This window comes from Mandrillus leucophaeus, unplaced genomic scaffold (assembly GCF_000951045.1).
Source record: "Mandrillus leucophaeus isolate KB7577 unplaced genomic scaffold, Mleu.le_1.0 Scaffold256, whole genome shotgun sequence".
In the NCBI taxonomy this organism is placed as follows: Eukaryota; Metazoa; Chordata; class Mammalia; order Primates; family Cercopithecidae; genus Mandrillus; species Mandrillus leucophaeus.
The window spans coordinates 1,700,737-1,721,115 of NW_012102654.1; the positions used below are offsets into that span (position 1 = coordinate 1,700,737).

Genomic DNA, 20,379 nt, shown 5'->3' on the forward strand with positions numbered 1-20,379 from the left:
TGTTCTGTTGGGAGACAATTCACATGTGTCATGTTCCTGCATGTCTTGAGAGAGCAGAGGCACTAACTGCCTTTTTCCAACTATCTTTTCAAGGATGTTTCTGCATTGAATAGCCCTGGAAGGCAGAATTCTTGTCTCTCCAAAGATCTGGCAGATTTATTCCCAATTATAAGAGCTTTGGGTTTCCTAAACTTGGGGCCCCTCTCCTATAATGCAACCTACTGTGGCCTTCATCACATAGTCTTGCAAGAATTAGGGCTCAGAAACTGGCTCGATGACAATATTGTAACTACTATTATTGCTGTTAGTATTGTCCTTTGTCTCTGATCCAGGAGTCTCATATCTTTTACCAGTATTCATGAAATTTTGGCATGCAAACTTGTTAGTGTTGAAACTCAAATAAGAATAACCCAAAATGATGGCCTCAAAAGCAGAAGTTTTTCTCTGCCCTCCTGCCCTCCTATCTCTCAGTCCCCAAGGATAGCCATAGAAACTAGAATTCTTTTTCCCCAAGGCAGGTCATAGAAACCAGAACCCCTTTTTCCTAAAGCCAGTCTTGAAACCTTAAAATATTAGTCTAACTTTCTCTCTGCCTTTCTGTGGAAACTGTCCATAAAGAAATTATCTGACCTACCTTGTTTGATTGTAGGCTATAAGAGCCCGATTCCAGAGAGGGTCCTGCCCCATACCTGTTAGGAGTAGAAGGTGTCTGAGTTACGAGCAGTGAATCTGTATGTCTGCAGCAACCTCAATTCTTGCCTCCTTAAAAGAAAGAATTAGACTGAGGGGCATGATATGGTTTAGCTATGTCCCCACCCCAAATCTCATCTTGAATTGTAATCCCCATAATTCCCACATGTCAAGGGAGAGACCAGGTGGAGGTAATTGAATCATGGGGGTGGTTTTCCCCATGCCATTCTCCTAGTAGTGAGTGAGTTCTCACGAGATCTGATGGCTTTCCAAGTGTTTGGTAATTCCTGCTATGTTCATTCTCCTTCCTACAGCCTTGCAAAGGAGGTGTCTTGCTTCCCCTTCACCTTCCACCGTGATTGTAAGTTTTCTGAGGCCTCCCCAGTCATGCGGAACTGTGAGTCAATTAAACCTCTTTCCTTTATAAATTACCCAGTCAGTCTAAGGCGGTTCTTTATAGCAATGTGAAAATGAACTAATATAGGGCATAAGGGAGAAAAAGAAACTGAGGCAACTTTCAGAGCAAGAGTGGAAGTTTATTAAAAAGTTTTAGGACAGGAAAGAAAGTACACTTGGAAGAGACCGAAGCGGGCAACTTGAGGGACAAGTGTGGCATTTAACCCTGATCCTGGGACTTCATATGCTGGCCCACTTCTGGGGTCTTACTGCCCTCTCCCTTCATTCTTCCCTCAGCGTGAGCTGCCTGAATGCACAGTGCCCTCCTTATGCTTGGGAGCTGAGCATGCACCGTGTGCTTTGGAATTTGTACACATGCCCATCTGAGGTTTTCTTCCCTTTTCCAGTGGAATGCCCCCTGAAAGTCATACTCCACTATTTTGTCTCTTAATGTGCATGTCCAAGCTCACTCACCCAATTTCTGAAATTTTATTGGAAGCTGATTACCAATCTCAAGTGTTTTTATCTGTTTGGGAAATTGCCTATGTCTGGCACCTGCATTAATATCAATTAATATCAATTAACACTTTAGTGTGACAGCTGTGGACCATCAGGGAATTGTCTGTCTCTGGTCCAGCTGCCAAATTATCCATTTTAGAAAGGCAGTGTGATAACTGCAGAACCATCACCTGGCATTCTTGCTTGAGGGGTTTGGGGCGGGCAGAGCCCTCTCCTGCCCTGCTCGTGCCTGTCTAACTACATGTAACATACCCGGAAGGAAGAAATGCATGTTCGTAGAGGCCAAGAAAAATCTAGACAGACAGGCCTAGGTTCCCCACTCAGTTTATTAACATTAGCTCATACTCTTTTGTCCAATCATATTTCTACACAACTACTCATACTTTGTTGAACCTAAGCATGAAAATGAGCCCTTTTCCCCTGTATCTTTCGATCTTCATTCTGAAGGCTCCGATGTCACATAAAACTATGATCAGACCAGGCCAGGTGCCGGTGGTGGCTCATACCTGTAACCCCAGCACTTTGGGAGGTCGAAGCAGGCCTTGAGCTCACAAGTTCAAAAGCAGCCTGGGTAACGTAGCAAAACCCCATCTCTACAAAAAATACAACAAGCCAGGTGTGGTGGTGTACATCTATAGTCTGAAGCAGGAAAATAGGGTCTGGAGGCAGGGAACATAAGGGCAATTCACACTTCAGCTGCAACAGGAAATATCCTCTCCATTTACATAGGGCGTACCCCAAGTAACCAATGGAGTCCTCTAGAGGGTATTTAAACTCCCGAAAGTTCTGTAACGGGGCCTTTGAGCCCCTATTCTCAGGCCGGCTCCCACACTGTGCAGTGTACTTTCATTTTCTATAAAACCCTTCATGCCTTCCCTGCTTAGTTTGTGTGTTTTTTCCAATTCTTTGTTCAAGATGCCAAGAACCTGGACACCCTCCACCATTAACAGTCCCAGCTACTCTGGAGGCTGAGGTAGGAGAATCGCTTGAATCCAGGAGGTGGCAGTGAGTCGAGATCGTGCCACTGCACTCCAACCTAGGTGACAGAGCCAGACCCTGTCTCAAAAATAAATAAATAAATAAATTTCTATCCCTTTCCTCTTCTTAACCTTTTTGTCAGTGATTTGCCGTGAAACTTCAAGGGGAAAGGAGACGTTTTCCCTTGGCCCACACATTAGCTTGCAAGTAGGGTAAAATCTCAGACCTTTAAAGTTCTTAACAGTTTCCTTCCACACTTTTCCTCAGAATAGTCCTTTCCTCACAATGACAAGGGATGAATACCACTAAATCTGATTGCCTTCAGTGTTTCTTAAATGTGGTTCATGGTTCTCCTGCAATTACCTGGGGAGTTTTCTAAAAGCAGTTTCCTCGACCCACTTTAATCTACTCACCTTTGTTGTGGAAAGTGAGGCCCAGGAATCTTCATTTTCACATGCACGCTAGGTGATTCTCAGGTGCAAAAAAGTTTGAGAGCAATTATCCTAGATCTATTCACCCAACAAGTTGTTGGATCTCCAGCTATGGTTAGTGGTTCAAAAATTAACCTTAGAGGCAATATCCAAAAAAGCCACAAGATGGGGCTAACAACGCTACACTCCAGATAGCCCTTTCACCTCCCCCAGCAGAGAATCTTATCTTGTCTCATTCTCTTTCATTGTGTTCTTATCTATGTGTCCCAGTTGCTTTGTGAATTGATATGCGTTGCTGTCTATGTGTTTCATTCTGTTCTTACCTGATCTTCCTTATTTTGTTGGGGTTTTTTTCTCATATTCTGAATGGGGCCACAAATCAAAAACAAGAAGGAAGAGTAGAAACTGTATCTTTTAAACTACAATACAAAGGTTAACATTAAACCAATAAGACTCTTCAGTCATTCTGGAAATCCAGACAGGACTTAGTTCTAGTCCAAGCTCCACCACTACCCAGGGGCAGGACCTGAGGCATATTATTTCACTTTTCTAACTTGCTTTTCCTCCACTGTAAAAGAAAAGATGAAACTAATTGCTCCAAGTTCTTACCAACTCAGATGCTCTGAAATTGTTTTATTCTTTGCATATGGGGGTGGGGGGCAGGGGCAGGGGCAGGAGTGGGTGGGTAAGGGTGACTAAGACTTAGCCAGAGACCAGGAAAGAGAAATCTTGGTGACTAGAACCAATCTGTCACCAATTTATGTTTCTCCTTTCAGTAGAAAAGACCTTATTCAAAGGTCCTTATTGATGTTCAAGTCCTGTGTATACTAGCTAATCTTCTGCAAGAGCTTACTCAAAAGTTCTCATAATCTCAAAGTCCTGCATCCCACATCCCAAATGCCCTGCCAAGCACTACCAGATTTCCAAACCCTTTGCCATCACCATGTAAATTTATGTAAGGAATAACTTTTTAAATTGTTAAGAAAATAAATTCCCAGGTACAGAGAGTAAAGGAGAAAATTGCCTTGTTTTTTTTTTTCTTTTTGAAACAGTGAACTAGAAAGTAGCTACTGCAAATAAAGGCAGAGATTGTTAGATTACATAAAAAGGCAAGACTCAGCTATATGCTGGCTACAAGGAACTTACTTTAAATGTAAGCATACAGATTGAACTAACAGAATGGAAAAAGATATACCACGCTAATGCTAATAAAAAGAAAACTGGTATGGCTATGTTAATAGGAGACAAAGCAGATTTCAGATAACAAAATATTGGGATAAGGACAACAGTTGCTAAATAAAGTCAGCCACAGGGCTGGCAGCAGCATCTTCAGAAACAGGCATCCTGGCACTGCAGACATAATAGACCTTGTTCATCAGAGTTACCAAGTAAATCTTTGAGGAAATCACTATAGTCCGATATACCTTTCCTGAGGCCTAAACTACAGAAACAAGGAGGGTGGGAGCTCTCAGTTGATCTGAATAATGCAGGGAGAACTTCTGTGAGAAATAGTGTTCCCAAGTAACTAGGGAAACACTGAGGGTAGTAAACTGCCTACCTCTGGGTCATATTTGACTGCAAACATCTTTTATTTGACCTTTACTTTTTTTCATCTGTATCATTTATGATCTTTTAAGCTACATGTAGATAAAATGTAACACAAAATGATTTAAGCCATAAGGGGGTGGATTATCTCACATACCAGGAAATCTGGAGGCAAAAGGCATCCACTGGTGGTTATGTCAGTGACTTCAGATTCATCCTCTCTCTCTGGTCAGCCCTATGGCTTCCTTTTGGTTGGGAAATGACTGCAGCAACTCCAGCATCTTATCCTGATGTGAACCAATGTCTAGAAATGAAATAAGGCCATTTCTCCCTGTGTGTCTCATTTTTAGAGCTAAGAAACCTTTCCTAAAACCTTCCAGAATACTCCCTCGCATCTTATTGGCCAGAACTGGGTCACATGTTCACTTCTAAATTCATCACTGGCAAGGGGAATAAGACCATCATGATTGACTTGAGCTAATCAGAATTTACCTGAATCATGTGATGAAGGTGATTACCTGAGATACATTAGTGGCTCTGCTATTTATTATAAAAGAGGGAAAATTTTTCATTTGATAAGCAGTGACCTAGGCAATATTATGTCTTCCAATCCATGAACACAGGATGTCTTTTCCATTTCCTTATGCCTTCTATTATTTCTTTCAGCAATATTTTGTAGTTTTCATCATGCAAGACTTTTGCCTCCTTGGTTAAGTTTATTTCCAAGTATCTTATTTTTGATGTCATTGTAAATGGAATTGTTTTTTCTTAACTTCCTTTGCAGATAGTTCACTGTCTGCCTTTGCGTTTTGAAAAAAGGAGGATCTGGCTTCATTAAGCTTACTTTTCTGCATGGCAATAGACTTTTGAGCTGAATAGCAGCTGCTCGCTGTAGGAGGGACATTTGTTCTCCCATTTGCCACAGTTCCTATCCAGCCAGCTTCCCTCACATTCCCTGCTTGGCCCCTGTAGGCATTTCAGCTTTCGACCTCTTGTTTAGATCATCCACATGAAGTTACACATTGCTGCAATTCATTATAAAGACACTGGAGTGGTACAGGAATAGACAGTCAACTTGGCAACTGAACACAACACAAAGCTGATTTTCCATGTTCCTGAAATTTATATTGAAGCACTCGATTATTTTATTGGAAACACTTCGGATGGGAATATTTCAGAAATATATTTTGTGGGTTTTTTTTCTCTAAAGCATGCAGATGTAATATAAATCATACCTCATGATGTACCAAAATAGACAATAATACTCTACTGTGCTGGCTAATAAAGTAATAGGAGTTAATGAAGTATGCAGGGTTGTTTGCCTCTGTCCTGTAAATGGCCACAGATGCCTGTGTTTTGAGGGCTCTTGCACATGCTAGGCATTTTTTTCCTATCTAGAAGTTCTTCTTGCTGCTAACAATGCATTTGCCTGCAGCAACCTGCTTTCACTTCCTAGTTGATGTTTCCTGCACACGGCGGGCTGGGACCAGATCACCATGCTTGTTAGAATTATGGAATTCAACACTGGCAAGCAAGGTTTGGGCAGTCACTCAATGCCTCAGAGCTTATCCATGGGATGTGGGGGACCAGCAGAGCCCACTCACAGATGGGGGTTAGGGGTTCAGAGCCAAGAAGACCAAAGTCATAGAGCTGACTCAGAGTCGGCAGGGCATCAGGGCAGTCTCCTCTTCTAGGCAGCCACTCTTTCTAGGAGTACCCTGCAGGCCAGCCCTGCAGCGACCTGGGGAGTTACGGAAATCCAGAAGCGTGCCCAATAGCTGCAGAAACCATGTGTCCTCTGTGGCGACCATGTGTCCTCTGTGGCAATGAGGCTTTCTCTGAATGGTTTTTGTTTGTTTTTGAGACAGTATTGTTCTATTGCCCAGGCTGGAGTATAGTGGCATGACCTCGGCTCACTGCAACCTCTGCTTCCAGGGTTCAAGCAATTCTTCTGCCTCAGCCTCCAGAGTAGCTGGAATTACAGGTATGCACCACTATGCCCGGCTAATTTTTGCATTTTTAGTAGACACGGGGCTTCAACATGTTGGCCAGGCTGGTCTCAAACTCCTGACCTCAAGTGATCTTCCTGCCTCAGCCTCCCAAAGTGCTGGGATTACAGGCGTGAACCACTGTGCCTGGCCTTGTGTGTTGTTCTTTAATGGAAGAATTAAAAATGCTCTTCTGTGTTTTCCATCCCTCCCTCCCTCTTTGGGACCAAAATCAATTTTTCAATGGTTTAACTATGTCTTTATTTTTCCCAAAGAGATTCACATTGGATTATTTCCAGGGGCCCTTTTTTTTCTTCTGTGGAAAGATCTTATTTTGTTCATTTATTTTAACTTTTTCATTATGTGCATTTTCAAATACACTCAGTATTTTAGAGAGAACAGTATAATTAACCCCCACATACACATCATTCAGCTTGCATTATCAACTTTCCTTTTTTCGTTTTATCTCTCCCCTCCACAGATTTTTTTTTTTTTTTTTTTTGGGGGGGGGGGGAATTTTTTAAAAAAATTTTTTTTTTTTTTTTTTTTTTTTTTTTTCTCTCCAAGAACCCATTTTAAAAAGTTACAACAGGTCTGGGCACGGTGGCTCATGCCTGTAATCCCAGCACTTTGGGAGGCCATGGCGGGTGGATCACAAGGTCAGGAGATCAAGAGTGTCCGGGCTAACAGCGTGAAACCCAGTCTCTACTAAAAATACAAAGAAATTATCTGGGCGTGCTGGTGGGCGCCTGTAGTCCCAGCTACTCCAGAGGCTGAGGCAGGAGAATGGCATGAACCCAGGAGGTGGAGCTTGCAGTGAGCCGAGATTGCGCCACTGCACTCTAGCCTGGGTGACAGAGCAAGACTATATCAAAAAAAAAAAAAAAAAAAAGTTACAACAGGACATAATATCCATTAATGGTCAGTTATGAGCTATAGCAATAGGGAGGAAATGCACATGAATTTCTAGTTTTTCTAACAATCGCATAAGGTAAATTAATCCCATTTTACAGATGAGAAAATTGAGGTTCTGCCTTAATTTGTATCTAAAAGACAATAGGCTAAATGGTGGTGTATTAGCTAGGATGCTCTGAAGAAAAGAAAAGCACTGCTTATTTCTCTGTATTCTCATGTACCACTCAACAGTCATGTCTGATGCTGGATGCACAGGAGTCTCTCCCCACCAACAGCTGATTCGCCAGTGAACACCAGCTGGTGAGACAACCAGGTGGGAAGAGTCCCTAGAGAAACTCCAGTCAGCCTGTGTGCTGGGAGGAGTGCACTGGGGTGGAGCCACAGAAGTTTCTGCTGTTTGCAGTGGGGAGGAGCCTGGGCCCTCCTTTTCCTGGGTGCTACCTGCGATTCAAACCGTGAGGTAGGAAGCCCATAGGGACTCTGGCTTTGTGAAGGGTCTCTGTTGCCATTTTTTTCCCTTTTCACCCAATAAAACCCTGCCTTACTCACCCTTCAAATTGTCTGTGAGCCTAATCTTTCATGGCCATGAGACAAGGACCCCGTCTTTAGCTAACCTAAGGAAAAGTCCCACAACACTGAGTGCCCCATAATTCGGCTCAATTCAGACAACATCTACCTGGAGATAGCATCAGATAACACAGGTTACGGGCTCAGTCCCACAAGACTGCCCCAACTCCCCCACCCTGCCACCGCGCTCCAGCTTCAGATGCCAGTAGCAAGTCCCGGGCTGTGGCCTGTGCTTCCGCCTGACTGGCTATACATCAGGGTTCCCATGACCCCCTCTAAGGAGGTTTGATTAATCTGCTAGAGTGGCTCACAAAGCTCAGGGAAACACTTTTCCTTCTTTTGTCCTTTATTAAAAAGGATATTGTGAAGGATACAGATGAGCAGCCAAAGGGAAGAGATGCACAGGGTGAGGTCTGTGGGAAGGAGCGTGGAGCTTCATGCCTTCCCTTAAAGTGCCACCCTTTGAGAACCTCTGTAAGTTCAGCTCTGAACCCTGTTCTTTTGGGTTTTTAGGGAGGCTTCTTTATGTAGGCATGACCGATTACAGTATTGGCCATGGGTGATCAACTCAACCTTCAGCCCCTTTCCTTCCCGGAGGTTTGGGGGTAGGGCTGAAAGTTCAGCCTTCTCATCATGCCTCAGTCTTTCTGATGACCAGCCCTCATCCTGAAGCTATCTACGGGATCTAAGATATCTAAGCCACCAGGCATCTCATTGGCACACAAAAGGCCCTTTTTTTTTTTTTTTTTTTTTTTTTGAGACAGGGTGTTGCTCTGTTGCCCAGGCTAAATTCATCCAGTGGTGCAATCATAGCTCATTGCATCCTCAATCTGCTGGGCTCAAGCAATCCTCTTGCCTCAGCCTCCCAAGTAGCTAAAACAACAGGTGCATACTACCATGCCCAGCTAATTTTTGTATTTTTTCGTACAGATGAAGTCTTGCCACGTTGGCCAGGCTGGTCTCGAACTCCTGACCTCAAGCAGTCCTCCCGCCTCAGCCTCCCAAAGTGTTTGGATTACAGGCATGAGCCACCATGCCTGGCCTCAAAAAAACATTCTTAACACCCCAGAAATTCCAAGGGTTTTAGAAGTTGTGTGCAGGGTCAGAGACCAAATATATATTTCTTAATTATGTCATAATATCATAATATCACTGATGTAGTTCAGGCCATGGTAACAAAGGCCAAAACGAAGTAACCCAAGCACCTTAAATTTCTTTCTCATGTAAAAGTTAAACTAGGTTCAGACTATGTCCAGGGTAAGCATGGTGGCTGGATGGCATTAGGTACCCAGATTCTTAACATCATAGACTGGATGGCTGCTCCAGGTTTCATTGTCAGGTGGAGGTGGAAAAGATAGAGTGGAAAATATCGGAGGATGTGCTCATTCCCTTAAAGGGCATGATTCTGGAGTTTTGTGCACCGCTTCTACTCTTCAACCATTGCTGAGAACTTAATCACATGGTTGCACCTGGTCACACCTGCAAGGGAGACTGGGAAATGTAGTCTTCATTTTGGGCAGCCTGTGACCATCCGAAAGTCAGGGACTCCATTATTAAGGAAAGAAAAGAGAAGGTTCTCTTTAAGTTGAGGTCATGATTTTGAGTTCCATTCAAGCCATACTCTCAACTTATTTTGGCCTCAGCTGTGGCCCACTTGGTAAACATAGTGATATCTGGTTAAATGAGAGGTAGACATCCCTTGGTGATGAAGTACTTTTTTTAGTACTTGTACCCATAAGTTTTTCTTTGTCCTTTTTTTTTTTTTTTTTTTTTTTTTTTTTAAATGGAATCTCACTCTGTTGCCCAGGCTGGAGTGCAGTGGCACAATCACAGCTCACTACAACCTCCACCTCCCAGGTTCAAGCGATTCTCCTGCCTCAGCCCCACCGAGGAGCTGGGACTCTTGGCATATGCCACTATGACCAGCTAGTTTTTGTATTTGTCCATTTTTTTTTGTTAGACTACTTATAACCATACTATTCTTTTAAAATAAAATGTATTCTACATAATAGTAAATTTACATGATGTAATTTAAATTCCATCATTTACAATGGAGAGATGTCAATTACGTAATATCGCAGCCCTGCCAATGATGGGTTTTGATGCAGTCCTGCGACCGCTTGTGAGGCTGTGAATAATTTATTTACCTTCTCCAAGCTTCCTTTTCCTTTCCTCAACCAGGAATAGGACTAGCTACATCATAGATGGTTGTGAAGACAAGCTAGACGACAGATGAAAGTTCTTGGCACAGAGTGAACACTTGATAAATTATATGGCAGATATGTATGTACTATCTACCCATGAAGCTTACTTTAATTGCTATCATTTCTAAAAATTATAGCCATAGAATTTTTCATAGCATTTGTACACCTATCACTTAATTTGGGCTTCACAATACCCTGGGAAACAGGTAGAGCCGATAATACTTATTTTTCTATTTTTCTACATTAGGAAATATAAGCTCAGAAAGATGGATTCGCATGTCCGAAGTCACAACCTCTTCCCTCTTTCCTGGACCCTTCCTATGAGCATTGAAGCCTGCTCTACTGGCTACCATCCTGAATGACAAATCAGTCCTCTTTCAACCCACAAGCCCCTCCAATACTCCCTGGTCTCAATTTTCCTTGGTAGCCAAGCTTTCCAGGACTCATCAGCACATGCCGCCTCTGTGTCTTCACTTTCAGTTTACTTATCAGCCCACCCCACTTGGCCTGTGGGTCTTCATTCATTTGCTCCTGGTAAGAGCTTGACTTGAAGTCCTCTGCTGTCTCTGACTCTTGCCTTAGACAAGCTTATCCATTCTCGTGGTTTCAAATGCCATCCCAAAAGTTAATCACCAGCTTAACCACCTTTGTAATCTGCAGTTAGTGAAAATATAAGAGAGAGAACCTGAACCGGGGTGGGTCAATAGGACAGGAAAGAAAAACAAGGAATAGGAAAAATGTTTGTGGGGACTCCCAGGACTTAGAGATTGGAGACTGTATGGCTGTGGGGTAAGGTGGGAGAGGGAGAGTCAAAGGTGACTCCTCTTTTGTTGACATTCACGGGGAGGGCTGGAACAGGGCTTGTTTGAAGAGCAAGATGAATCAGGGTTATAGACCTGTTTGGGGTAAGAGTGGAACATCCAAATGGAAAAAAGCAGCTGAAAGGACATTTGTTCAAAGGCCTTTTTCATTACAGTTTTCTCCTTCTGCTGATCCAGGTACACATCCTCCTGACACCCCCGCAATTAGGGCCTCCCACATGGCACTTGGTCAGCCTGAGATACAGAAGTAGAAGGGAAGTACTTTTCTTTTCTAACTGGGGTGGATCATTATTGCAACCTATGCCATATGGACAGCATCACCATGGATAGCGTTTTTTAGGGATTTCAGTGGAATCTGAGGGCTCCTGAGGCATTTCCAATGGGTTTTTTAAAAGGCAATAACAGGCAGAAATGCATGACGCTGTCACCTGGGTTGCTTGTACATGACACTGGACAGAACCTAGGGAGACCTAATCGTGGAGTTGGTCACCCCAGAGAGCTTCTCAATGTCTTTTTCGTTTAAAAACCTATGGTTTTATGATTCTATGAGGTAGATTTGGGAGATTTTTTGTAAAGTGCTGAAGAATTCAACCTCTGAAAACTCACCTTTCCCGGAATTTGTCCCAGGAAGATAAGATTGTAGTTCATTTATGTGGCCACACAGGGGCAGCACACACAAACTCACGTTTTCTTGAACAGGTCTTGATTGTCTTTGCTTTTAGTTCCCACTGCCACCTCCTAGTACAGACTCTTAACAGCTCACCCAGGTACCTAACTTTTGTGCCACTTGGCCTTCATCACTTCATTTCCAAGGGCAAGAATACAGAGGGGACACCGACTGCCGGATGCCCTCTGACCATGTCCTTGCCTTGTTGTCAATTGCCCGCCGCCTCATCCCCACACCTTCCCTGCTAACTTCAGTTTCTCCCATCCCTGGCCAAGTTCTCCCACCTGGCCACCTTCTGACGTGCTGACCACTGTGTAGTCACCAAGATTACCTCCAAGACACTGAGTGCTGGGAATGTAACAAATCTGTGAATAGCATGAATGGGAAGGGGTTGGGGGCTCCAGCTGTCAAGGCTGGCAGTGACCATCAATGGGTTGTGAGCGCTGCGCTGGGCAGGTGGGCCTCAGCTGCAGAGAGTCTGATCTTCAGTGGACCCAGAGTGGCATCCAGCCAATAGCTATAAGTAGTCCACCAATTACACTTTGCGCAACATTGACTTCCTAGCTTCGTTAATTAATCTAAGTCTCCAGCTTCTTTTCAGAAATGTGAAGGAGTCAGTGCAATCTTGGAAACTGCTTCCTCAGCACAACTCCAGGGGGCGCCATTCTCAGAAAGTACATTGTGAATAGCATCCTCTAGAATTGTGCAACAGAGCAGCCCTGGGAATCAGATTCCAGTCCTGCACAGGACACAGAATAAAGAAGCTTAGGACAGGGGCTCTGGAGAGGACATTGTAGGATGAGGGTGATGCTGAGTACCCTCGACCTTTTTGACCTTATGCCAAGTCCAGGTAACTTCCTCCTCCTACTCAAGAGCAAGTCTGGAGTTTTTCTAGGGATAGGGAAGAAGTGTTGCTAAGTGCCCTTGAGTGCCTGCTCACATCTCACTGACCCGAGGGAAGAGGGGCCCAGCCTCTGGGCAGCCAGGTGGACTGATGTGGAGACAGGGCCCTGGAAGGGGCTGTCCAGATTCCCTAACTATTTTTGTGCTGTCTTCAGACCCTACTTGGTCACAGCTCAGGGACCTGGTCTTCGGTGTTCAGGGACCTGGACCGGTTCTGCCCAAATCCCTGGTGATATTTATGATTTTTCATGCCTGCAAAGGGACTGGGGCCACTTTAGGACATGGAGAGATTAGGACACAGGTGCTCGGAGTACCATGTAGGTAACATCTCCCACTGCGGGGGGATTGGGGGAGAACCAGCCTGAGAAGTTGGTTTCCCCTGCCCGCCCTGCCCCCACCTCCCTACACACACCTTTTGGCCTCCAAAAGGCTGCAGGTGGAGTGGACAGAGGATGGAGGGGTGTTAGGAATTGGGGAGTCAGCTGCTCACAAGGGGCACATAACATCTGAGGATCCCATTTGCGGCCGGGGGGATGGCAGAGATTGCCCCTCCGGTCTGCCTGGCGCTCAGGGAATTGGTGGCAGCTTCTATTTCAGAGTTTATGGTAAGAGGCTGTAGCCGGCACACACAGACAACACACCCCACCCTTTAAGGAAGTGGGGAGGAGAGCAGCAGGGGTGTGGTTAACAACTCAGAGGAGGAGGGGGAATCTAACCTGTCAGCCCTTTTACTCAGCCACAGCCTGCGGAGCCGCTGCACACCTACCCGCCCGGCCGACTTACCTGTACCTGCCGCCGTCCCGGCTCACCTGGCGGGGCCAGAGGCAGCAGTCGCCGGAGTCCGCGCCTCCCTGGGTGAGTCCCTCCCGCGAGCCAGGGCTGAGCGCTGTGCCCGGCAGAAGTTGGAGGCTTGACCGAATGGCAGGGGTTGGGGATGACAATTCCGGGATCCTGGGCACCTGAGCTGGGAGTTCCCGGAAAAACAGCCAGACCCAGGAAATCGGAACCGTGGGTGCTGTGCACACGCCCGGAGCTCGCCAGCCTTCCGCGGGGAAGAGGGGTTCTATTTTAGGAGTAAATTTGACACTATAGGGTGTTTCTCCCTCTTTGTCCTCTCAACATATTCAGACAGGGGAGGCTGGGGGAGGCTAGGGGTGACGGTGTGAGGGCACAGGCAGGCTGCTGCCTCTATAGGTCAGGTTAGGGAGCCACGGGGTTTCAGATCCTGCCTCAGACCTCTGCCTGCTCCCGCCCCGCTCCCTGCTCCTCCTGGGCCCTTCTGCAGCCCCTGGGGTCATAGTCTCACCCACAGCCCACCCCAACTCTCCTGCAGCCACTCCTTGCCCCTGAGAGGTCATCTTCTGAATCAAGCCCTGGCTAGAGGAAAGCAGGAGTGTTCTGGGGGGCAGGGGAGCTCTTGTATGTGTGTGTGTGTGTGTGTATGTGTGTGTGTAGTCAACACTGGCCACTCTGGTTCCTTGAGAAGCCGCCTCCTGAGTGCCACTCAAGGGTTAAGTTTGGAGCTGCCTCTGCCTGCTGTCAGGCTGAGCGTGGGCACCGCTTTGGGTGGGTGAGCGTGGAGCGGCATATGGGTGATGTTCTGCAAGCCCTGCCACCTGCCCTAAGCCTCGACCACATGACACCGGCATCTCCCTATACCCCAAACTGGGAGCAAAACCCAAGTCCGCTCATTTAAGGGGCCAGTGGGAGGACAAGAGCAGAAAGTTGTGCCTAGAGGTGGTGTTAGCCAAGAAGGACTCGGAAGCTACGCTGTGGCTGGGTCTGAGCCCACTGGGGCCGTGCACCTGGCGTGACCCGGTAGTGGGTGCTGGGAGGCCCCTCCATGTAGGATGCTCTCTGTTCACCCCTAGTGCTGTTACTGACGGCCCTGTCTTTCACAACCACTCTAGGGGAGGGGGAGGAGGACACTGATGAAAAAGTGACTAAAGACAGAAGGGAGGAAGGAAGTAGTCACGCTGGAGAGCCCCAGCATTGGCGGGACAGTCTGCAGTCATTCATTCAGCAGGCACTCACTGGCTTCCCGCCTGTGGCCCGGTGCAGGTGCAAGGTGTGGGGACAAGGTGAATGTGGCATGGCCTCTGCTCACCAGGGCAGTGTGGGATAGAGGGTGGTTGAGGGAGGCTGCCAGGGGAAGGTACAGGGTACTATCCAACCGTGCGCTAGAGGGCTGTGGGGGGAGCCAATCAGCAATGGCCAGGTGGGTTTCCTGGCAGAAGTGACTCCAAGTTGAAGGCTGAAGGATGACTAGAAATTAGCCAGGCAAGAGAAGAGGGGAAAGAACAGCAAGTGCAGAGACCAGAGGCTAAAAGCAGCAGGAGGCTGGAAGCAGCGGGAGACATCCAGGAAAATGAAAGTAGCTGGGCTTGTTGGGAGCCTAGAACATGCAGGGGCGAGGGGAAGCTGCAGGGGTGAGTGGAGACCGCTCTAGAAGGCTTTGGAAGGCCTGCCAGGCTGCCATGGCAACTTCTGTTGGAGCAACACTTGGGACCTGGAGCCAGGCAGGAGACTTCCCAGCAGAAAGGGGTTGCCAGATTTAGCCAATAAAAGCACAGGACACTCAGATTTGAATTTCAGATAAGCACTCAAGGTTTTTTTTTTTTTTCAATACAAATATGTCTCATGAACTATGTGGAACATACTTATACTCAAACATTATTCACTGTTTCTCTGAAATTCACATGTAACTGGGTGTCCTGTATTTGGCAACCCTACTCTAGGAGAAGCTAAGGTTGGCGCAATGCTGGGAAGTAAGGACTGGAAACTGCCCAGGCACTCTGAGAACAGTCTCAGGTTTATCTTGTAACCATTCCTCCTGGATTTTATTTTTGAGCTCATTCACTGATTGACGCTATTATTTAAAAGACAAAAAAGATCAATTCCTTGGTCAGTTTACTCATCTATACAAGTGAAAGGAGTATGGCACCTCAGAAAGAAACAGCATTAAATCCAGACAGATCTGGGTTCAAATCCGTGTAGACTGGTGAGCTGCTCTGACCTTCAGAATCCTCTTTTCTGAAACGAGGGCAGGAATATCTGTGCAGGTGGTTGGGAGGATCCCTGATAATGTATGTAAATTGCCTAGTGAGTACTAAAGGAAACACGGTGCATATTGAATTTTGCAACACCTTCACAGGGGTGAGCAAAACAACAGCCACAGAGTGCTTGGGTTCATTTACTTCCACAAGTGAGCACTTGGAGGTCTCAGGCAAAATACAGGGTAGGGTTTCTGCATCCAGTGAGAACATCTGGGGTTAGCCCTTGGGTTGGGGGCAGAGTCTACATTATGTTTTTAGCTTTGCTACTCCCTTCCCATATGACCTGCTTCAAGGGGTGGAGATATAACGCTCTTCTTGAGGGATGGTGGGTGGGCAGAGAGTGACTCAAAGTAGAATTAACTGAAGGGAAATGTGAATGAATTAAAGTGGAGAATCCACATAAAATATTCAGTGCAGACAAATGGGCCATGAAATTTGGCTGTCATGAGTCCCGGTTTTAGGATGAGTTCCTTATTAGAAAAGTAGTGCTAAGAGATAGAGCAAGCGAGGGTGCCTTGTGAACTGGATTTTGACTTTAATGGGAGCATTCGTAACAACAAATTAGGGTCCTCCTAAAAGGGAACCTAGAGGAAGTTAAGAATTCGTTAAGAGAAAGAGGAAATGGAAAGTGTGTTTCCTTTGCGGGAACGGCTAGGTTAAAAATGGTCCTTCTTTCCAGTGGCTGAACCTCCCCATCCCCCTGTGATAAACATTTTGTCCCCAGGTCCTTAGATTGTTTGCCCAGGTGGTGTTGAGAGAGATCCTATGGCGTGAGATGGATAGAGGTGTTCCGCTGATGAAACGTTCAAATGAGCCTGCACTTGGACTTGTGTCTTGAATATTTGCAAGGTTATGATCAGTCCTGCATAGAAAGACACGTGTCATTCCCTAAGTATGGCTATAGAGCCCATGCAGATTCTCAGGGAAACAGCACTCCACGTATGGACCTAATTCATTCTAGACTAGGCAGTGTCCAACTTAGAGAAGATCTTCAAGGAAGGAGCCCTTGTGTGCAACCTTTTTTTTTTTTTTTTTTGAGGTGGAGTCTCACTCTCTCGCCCAGGCTGGAGTGCAGTGGTGCAATCTCAGCTCACTGCAACCTCCACCTCCCGGGTTCAAGTGATTCTCCTGCCTCAGCCTCCCGAGTAGCTGGGACTACAGGCATGCACCACCACGTTCCACTAATTTTTGTATTTTTAGTAGAGACAGGGTTTCACTGTGTTGGCCAGGAGAGTCTCAATCTCTTGACCTCGTGATCCACCTGCCTCAGCCTCCCAAAGTGCTGGGATTACAGGCCTGAGCCACCGCGTCTGGCTATATGCAACCTTTCTAGCATCATGCATCCTTCAGAGACACAAACTCCCACCTGTGTCAGCCTCAGTCTTCCCTTTGCAGCTCTGGCCATGTTTTATCGTGCAGAGGACCCTGGAGAAAGTCCAAGTCCCTTGGCACTTAGCTCTGCATGGTGATGACAGTAGCTCCATGTGCCCCAAATACTGCTAGGACAAAGGAAACTGATGGTGAGGCTAGGGAGGGGAGGGAGGCTACCCTGGGGCTAGCCTGCATGGTAGGTCACTCAGTCTCTAGTTTCCCCTGCCTGGGACCCATATGTCTCAGGACCACGTGACTTTGGCCTCCCAGGTAGATGGCCACATCGGGGGATGGAGTAGAGGTGCAGAGCTGCGACGTGCCTGGGGCTGAAAGTGTGGTAATGGAGATAAGTTTTGCTGGCTTGAGGATGAAGAGTTTCTTGTAGAGTATAGGTCAGTTCCAGGGTCGAGGAGAAAGAGTAGGGATAGTGGTGACTCTGCAACACTGATATGCCTTATCTGTCCAAGCAGTCAGATGTTCAAGAGCTCGGGCTCAGAGTCAGTCTGCCTGGGTTCCAGCCCAGGTCTGGGACCCCGTGAGTGGCCTTAGGTAGGTGAGTTAGCCCTAGCTTCCTATCTGCAAGATGGAGACAATAACAGGGCTTCGGGTGAGGGTGGCATGAGATAGTGTACATTAGAGAGATATTCAAAATACAGCTACTAAAGCCTGAGTACAGATCAAACAGAATAGACACCACCATTGCCCTGAGCAGCATCAGAGAAGCCCCCTTCCATGCCAGGCTTACCCTGTCAGTGCATCTTGGGGAGTCTGGGGGTGGAAGAAACAGGCCTTTGGGGGGCTGTAGCATGGACATTTCCAACGAGGATGGACTATTTTGATATTTCAACAACCCAGATGTACCCGCTTAATAATAGTGTCTTATGCACCCACTTAATAATAATAGAGTCAAAGTACAATAAAACATTCAGTCCCATAATTAGGCAGATGATACACGTCCAGTAAGTGTGAGCTCTCCAGTGTCTTTACACGTATGGCCATATCTGAGCTGGTGGGTCAGCGCCATTTATTTTTCCAGAGGTTATAGGGCCTCTTCTGCAAGGCATCAGGCAGCTTCCCCTGAGCACTGTCTCACAAGCATACATCAGGTATTCAATGATGTTTGTTTCTGCCTAGCCCCACTCTCAGTTCACTGTGTTTGGGGAACAGCCAGCCCTAATTAACTCTTTAGACAGCAAAGAGACTGTCTACGAATGCCCATCCAGCACCGAAGTCCAGATGGTCATGTAAAGTGTTCAGAGAGCTAACAGACAGGAGGAAATGATGGCTTCACTTTCTAGGCCTCCTAATACTGTGTACAAAGCTGGGAGCTGTGCGAGGGGGCGGCAGAGGGGGAGGGGACAGCTTTTTGAGTCACTCTGCTGTTTCTCAAGGAATAATTATTACTCATAGTGACAGTTTATTAAGAGAGCAGACTTGAGGCTGCATGTTCCAACGCACTTTTCACCTAGATGCAATGGGCAGGTTGGTGTGAATGCGGAGTTTAATTTTCGGGAGACCCTCCAGGTAAGCTATAGGCAGGCTGCAGGACTGGACACTGCTCTGAGTTTTGTGGTCTTCGTGGACTCTTACCTTTTCCCAGCACTCAGGTGGTTGCTGCTTTTATGAGGCAGCCAGTCAGTGTGACTAGAACCAAGATCAGCAATGGCCAATACCTGCGGGAGGCAAGCCTTCCCGTTTCCTAGCTTGGCTCTGTTCACTAACATCTTCCCCCTCTCCAGTTCTCTCTCTTCCTTTTATGTTCTGAAATCCACCCACACAGAATCTGGCAAGATCACTCACTAGAGACAGGGGCGCTCAAAGAATCCACCTCGCCTAGGGTTTAGAGCTCGGTACCGGGTTTAATTCGCATCTCCTGCATTTGTCTTCCTTTAAATTCGGCCAATTCTCCCAGTAATTGTGGGGGCAGACCCCCTTTTAATGCGCTTCCTTTCTTGAGGGCCTTGCACCTGATTCTGTGAGAACCTGCCCCCCACAAGCCATAGCAGTCCCACTGGTGTATATGGGGGTGATTGACGGGGGGTGGTCTACTGGGAATTCTGACCTGAGTTTGGGTTTTGCTTTTCTGGGGGTTCCCTTCTCACCTGGGACAGAATGGCCCCTGTGGTGGTTCTGGCCACTTGGAGCACCATCATTTTCTGCTTGCTTTCTTTCTTTCTTTGTTTTTTTTTTGAGATGAAATCTCACTTGGGCGCAGGGGCATGAGCCAAGACTACAGGCACATGCCACCACACCTGGCTTATTTTCTTTCTACAACCTCCACCTCCCGGGTTCAAGAGGTTCTTCTGCCTCAGCCTCCCGAGTAGCTGAGATTACAGGCACCCACCACCATCCCTGGCTAGTTCTTTTATTTTTAGTAGAAACGGGGTTTCACCATATTGGCCAGGCTAGTCTCAAACTCCTGACCTCAGGTGATCCACTCCTCTCAGCCTCTCAAAGTGCTAGGATTACTGGCATGAGCCGCCACACCCAGCCCATTTTCTGATTTCTCAATTAACGCACTATGTCCATCCCACTGCTCTGGGAACCTCAAGTGCTTTTCTGTATTCTCTGGGAGCATTTGCAGTCAAAACCCAACCCCTCTCACCCAGCTTGGGTGTACACAGTCCCCGCCCCCAGGTCCCGCCCCAGGTAGGTTATGAGAGATCTGATGCTGCTGCACTTTGCACCTCTGCAGAGGCTCTCGGCAGCATCCGATCACATCCCCTCTGCTATTTAGGCAGATGTTTGGTGCTGGCAGACAGCAGTGCCAACCGAGACAGCTGCAAGTGACTCACAGCAAGCTTGAATCCCAGCCCCCAGTTCATTACAGGCAGAAGCTCAGGCAGTTTTTCAGCCTGGGCAAGAGGCAAGAGAGAGGGCAGGAGGCGTGGGCTTTGGTGTAGATCCTCTCACCTGTTAACTGGGGGACATTGGCTAAATCTCCTTCCTCTTCAAGCCTCCCTTTTCTCATTTGAAGATGAAGAATTAGTACTGCCTCCCTAGCAGGGTCATGGAGAGAAATACTTGACTGTGTGAAAATCCCCCATGAAACATCACAGGCATTGTCCCAGGAAAAGTAATGAATTTGGGATCAGAACGTGGTGGGTTTGACTCTCGACTCTGTCACACTCTGCCTATCTGACATCGCCAAGTGATAGAACCTCTCTGAGCCTTACTTTGCTCATTTGTAATTTGTTCTAGGCACTTGCTGAATGTTTCTCCCCATCACCCCCTTTACTCTCAAGGTATAGTTTTTCTTCCCCCAATTTTTAAAATCTTATTTTGAGACAGAATCTCACTCTGTTGCTCAGGCTGGAGTACAGTGGTG

General features: G+C 46.7%; 1 protein-coding gene across 2 annotated transcripts in view; it reads left to right on the forward strand.

Moving 5' to 3' along the window:
* The first annotated feature begins 13,275 nt into the window (after positions 1-13,275).
* Positions 13,276-20,379, forward strand: part of PTK2B (protein tyrosine kinase 2 beta) — a 137,283-nt gene continuing 130,179 nt past the window's right edge. For both annotated transcript variants that reach the window (XM_011983866.1, XM_011983867.1), the window contains exon 1: positions 13,276-13,479. The gene's annotated coding sequence lies outside the window, so the exon portion shown is untranslated. The remainder of the gene's footprint in view (positions 13,480-20,379) is intronic.